Here is a 5,780-nt window from a genome sequence, read left to right as displayed (position 1 = left end):
ATATATAATAACTGGAATATGAGAACTAGAATATGATAACTAGTAATATGGCCATTTTTAACACTTTTTTTGCAAATCCAACCATATAGATGTACTTGTCATGGTGAATTTGCTAGGAATCAACCATTGGATCGTGTATTTTCGATGAAAAAAATGTAATTTTTGAATACTTGGATGTTTTTGAAGATTATGAGCCTTTGATTTTAAAGCCTTAAAAAAAGCTTATTTATGAATCAAAATCAGATGATTCAAGAGCGGGTTCTTATAGAACAAAGCATGTCGGTCACATCTTTATTGTTAGATTCAAGAGAAAAGAATAAAAAATCCATTAAAGTCACAGTTCACGCATTAGCACTCATATTCTGGTCACATTAGTTCGTCAAGCTTGGGTTAGACGTGTGACCGCGTGCGACACATCAAAAAAATTTGCATTGTGGACCAAAAAGCGAAAAAGAAAACTATGTCGTTGATCACATGCGCGGTCAGCGGCACACAAGTGTCCAAAATTATTCAAACACTTCACCCGTTCGCTGAAAACTCCTCGCTTCCTCGAAAGGAAGGGCAGCTTGGGGGCACCCAATTCCAAAAAAATGAGAAACTCGATTCCCTGGCTTCTTCCTCATTTTCGATATTGATTCACTTTCACTTCTTTAATGTTTCTCTCTCACTTCGTCACTTCTCATTAGCTTTTCCTTACCTATTTAAGTTGTTCATATTTTTTTTGTTGTTTTTTATAACAAGCTTGCATGTTGGTTTTATATGGGTGTTCATATTATTTTGTATTTGCTTTCACCCACACTTTATATTGCTTTTTATGGATTTTTTTTTCCATTTTTCATGTGTTTGCATACTCGCATCACAACCGGCTGCTTCTGTTTCACATATCCCTTCTTGTATCCATTTTGTTTCCTAGTAACTTTTCAAGGAACCCTCACCAATGACCAGTGACTTAATGGACTCACCCCTATGAGGTAAACCCCAAGCGTGGTCACCGACACCCAAGCTCTTACAGAGTCCACCAATTATAGGCACCCGCAGAACCTGGGATGAAGGACAACACCTTCTCTCTTTCAATAGCACAACCTCAAGCTCAATGCTAGCCTGGACATCACGGTTTAGTTGGTTAACTTTGATCAACTATACCTCATCAGGCTGAGTCAACCAACCTTGGACCAGTTCTCAATGCCATGAATATTCTTTGAGGAGATCCCAGCTCACAGATCAAGGTAGGGGCCCACGCCTTAATTAGGGGTATCAACAGGTCGGGTTGACCTGGACCAAACCCTATCTGGTTTGGGTATGGTGACAAATAAGAAGGCTCAATTAAGACTTGGGTCCAGATCCGAAAGTGTGATTAATACATGGACCAGGGTATAGTTTGTGAAAGTTTATACCTGACCCGGGCCCAACCTGAGTTCCAATTAAGACTCATAATTTTTTAATATAAAAATGATAAAAATATTGTTTTACCGGGTATGGTGTGGGTCTGGTTCATGTAGTTCTTATTGAGTCCGGGTATGGTTTCTCTTATAGTAGACCCCATTAGACTCGGGTCTGAACCTGATACCATACCCGAAAATCTGGTCCAAGTGGGATTTCACCTGAGTCCGAACCAAACCCGACCGGTTGACACCCCTAGGCTTAATCCCCCTTCATTTAAAAAGTGGATTTTACACCCTCGAATTTGAGATCTTTTAGGGGGCATTTGCTTGTCACGGAAGAGGGACCTCTTTTGAGGGTTGGGTTCTCTTTCTTCACGGAAAGGGAACCTGACATTTGTTGTTGCAGCAGTAGGCTCGGCATTTCTGCATAAAGCCCCAACTTTTCGCAGCACACAAACACACCCTAAATCTCTAATCAAAGAATCTAGTCAAAATCTCTCATACTCGAGGGATTCAAATAGGGATGCAAATGGATCGGATCTGGATATGTAGCTAAATACATTGGAGAATCGGATTCAGATCATGTCAGAACAGCCAAAAATAAATAAAAAAACTCCATCCCAAATCCGCTCTGCTTGCATTTCTAATTGAATCCCTTGAGTCTGAGAGATTTCGTTAAATTGAATAAGTGCTTGGATTGAGCAAAAAAAAACCTCATGCAAATATGTACGAGAGATAAATGGTATGGAAGATACACATTACTATATATATATATATATATATATATATATATATATATATATATATATATACACTAAATTCTGTATCTTCAAATGGATTTTCGTCAAACTCGGTTTGGACGTGCGGCTGAGTGTCATGCATCCAAAAAAATTTAATTTTGGACATTTAGCAGCGGTTCTTGACCATAAAGCCCAGTTTTCCGCCCAGAGCTTTGTGGCAGTCAAGACCGCTGTTAAAAGTCAAAAAAAGCAAAAAAAAAATAGCAACGTTGATCGCGCACGATCAGCAGTGCACAAGTGTCCAAAAATGTTCACACTTTACCCGTTGATGATACGGGCTACTCTCTCTCTCTCTCTCTTTTTATATATATATATATATATATATATATATATATATATATATATATATATATATATATATATATATATATATATATATATATATATATATATATGAGAACTGAACATATTTGGCCCCCATTTTCTCATTAGGACCCGTTAGGCCCCATAGTTCGATGTGTTTTATGATAGATCCTAACCATTAGATGTGTTTAGCATGCTCAATTTAGTGATAATCGACTCTTGAATCATGTTTTTTTCAACAAAAAAATATTTTTTTATGAGCCAGAAAAAAATCCTTTATAGCCATTGATTTTGGATCACTGGAAAACCTGTTTTCAGGTCAGATTCAGGTGATCCACAAGTCAGTTTCCACTAAAGAAAACCTATGTCACATCTATGGTGTTAGATGTGAGAAAAAAAGCAAAAAAATTACCATTTTTTAAAGTGCCTAACGGGACTGAACTAGAAAAGGGGAGGCACCAGCACGCGCGCGCGCACACACACACACACACATATATATATATATATATATATATATATATATATATATATAAAGAGAGAGAGAGAGAGAGAGAGAAAAATGAAATAAAGGGCATTTAGAAAATATTATATAACAGCTAACAGCTAATGGGGGTGAGGGGCATTTACGAAATACCAAGGGTGGTTTGGGTATTGAGGTGAGAAAAGTTTCAGAATATAAATTGTAGTATAGAGCATAAGGCTTTTTACATTGTGATTTTTAAGATATTTAGTTTTGGTGATATTTTTTAGATATCGCATTTTTTCGGTTAAATCTCGTTTTGTGAATTTATCAAGTTTAATTCGCGAGAAATTCAATAATTCTGTGAGATTTGTGGCTATGCTTTAGAGAATGGAAGAAAGGAATGCTGTAATTTGAAAACCATTTAAGAATTCATGAAAGAACAAAATGAGTAAGAAAATAAAGTTTTGACCAAAAGACGCTGAAACTTTTAGGGATTCCCTAACTGCATCCTTAGCTACCACCGACTGAAAGATTCCAACCAGGGCCTAAGATTACTCAGTGTCTAATGGAACGCTTTGTGGTGCAATTAATCCAAGGTCAATGCCTGGAACAGGTAGGAAATCATGGTTTAAGTTTTTAACTGGTGAACTGTACAGGTTCATGAAAGAACCTGACCAGGCTGAGCCAACCAGGCTCGGTCCAACTCTATTAGGACATAAACCAGCCAATGAAAATATAAATTTGAGATGCTATATTGTTAACCCCATGGGTGTCACTCCACTGCGTAAGCCGAAGCTTGGTGACTCCCTGGGGTCGAATCCCATGGGCATCACCCCCCTGCATAAGCTGAAGCTTGGCGACTCCTTGGGGTCGAGTGGTAAGCCCTCCGAGTTTTACGCCGACATAGACAGAGACTGTATTACAGTAGGCTGAGCCAGCATGTTTAGGTCGCTGCGCCTGGGGCGGTTTCTCCGAGTAAAAAAAAAAACTCAAAAAAACAGAAACTGAACTGCATGTTATTTGGTTGGGGTTGGGTTGGGATGCACTCTATAGGTCTGGTTGCCGACCCATTGACAACCTATCCCCTTGTATTTTGTTTCAGTAGATGATCTAATTAAATGTCCAATCTCCATTCTAATATAACTAGAGACACCCAACCCAATGCATATCCATAACCCAATAGGCATTGACCTTCTCATGGAGCCACCACAAACCTCCCCTTATTACTTGAGCCCATCCTGAGAATAGACTCACTTAAGATTCTAGAAGACTCTAGAAGCCTAATTTTTGAAGCCCTAGCCTTAAAAAGATTGGTTACAAGGTAGATCATGGCTGATTTAAATCCGGTCTGAACTTTAAGCAATAGGGCAGAATCCTAATCCAGATGAGATATCATGAGGTAAATTTAAATCCAGACCCAAATCTTATATGGTGATATTAGGTCCAATAAAAAATGGTGGGAAACAAGCACTCGCATGTAGAAATTATATGCTGAATAGATTTAACATGGATATGAATTTTGATCCAAAAAAATTGATATGGACACAAAACTGAAACCGAAAAAGACCAACCTGCATCTCTGTCACACACTCATGGACATGTGACCCGCACCTGTGATTCTTATTTATGAAAACTAGGACAAGACTAGGCATTTGATTTTTAAAAAAATGTAAATTTTTGTATATATCTGTATTTATAGTCAATATTTCCCTATATATATTTGCTATAGTCGGTTGTAAATACAATCGACCTAGCAAATGGGTGGAACCTAAATGTTTGATGTTTTTTCTAACATCTAATACCATAGATGTGATTTGCATGTTTTATTTAGTGGGAACCGGTTTTTGGATCACCGGAATCCAACTTGTATACAGGTTTTTCCGGCCATCCAAAAATCAACAGCTATGAATGCATCATTTTTTTCTAACTTATAAAAACATGTTTCTTTGTAAAAAAAAAACATGATCCAAGTGTCAATTCCTACTAAATAGAACATGTTAAACACTGAAAAAACCGACCATCCAATGAGGTTAGATCGAGTCAAAACAACTTGTATAATGAGATCTCAACTCGATTGTAGCTGCAATCCATTGTAAATATGAATCTATATAGAGAGAGATGATTGAACTCATGATTATTAAAAACTGCAAAAAAATACCATAAAAGGTAATAAAATATAGGTAAATGTTCAAAAGCACTTGGAGATAATAAAATACTCACCTAATTTTTTATATCATTAAAAACACACCTAAATTTATGCTATGTTAATTAAAAACAAACTTCTGCCAATTCAACTTGGGTTATCATGATAACTCAAGTTGAGTTAATAGGTTAAAGTTACTAATTAGCCTTTGATCAAAGCAAGATTTTTTTTTATTTCAAAAATAGACCTAAAGGCTTGGTTATAATAAATAAAACACACACAAGTTTTGGTAATTGTAACACACATTTAACAGCAACTTTAACCGAAGTAAACCCTAAGTTTCTTTTATTAATCATGACAACGTTTGTGTTTTTAAATATTGAAAACATAGTTGTATTTTTTTATTATTATTGCTCACAGTTTAGATGTGTTTTCCCTCAAATGCAAGTAAACTTAAAAAAAACAGTATTTAACATGTGATATAGCATGTCCTATCACTACAACAAAGCAGTAGATTAGCGACGACCACCTTCCGTCGCTAATCCGTCGCTAATCCGTCGCTAACCATGTTAGCGACGGATTAGCGACAACGCGGCGACAGTATGCTTACGTCGCGAATATTTCGACGCTAACTGGCGACGGAATAATTCCGTCGCCAAGTCCGTCGCTAATTGCGACGGAATAACGAG

The sequence above is a fragment of the Nuphar pumila genome, chromosome 4, assembly GCF_984573655.1.
Source record: "Nuphar pumila chromosome 4, dmNupPumi1.hap1.1, whole genome shotgun sequence".
Lineage (NCBI taxonomy): Eukaryota > Viridiplantae > Streptophyta > Magnoliopsida > Nymphaeales > Nymphaeaceae > Nuphar > Nuphar pumila.
This window is presented reverse-complemented; position numbering follows the sequence as displayed.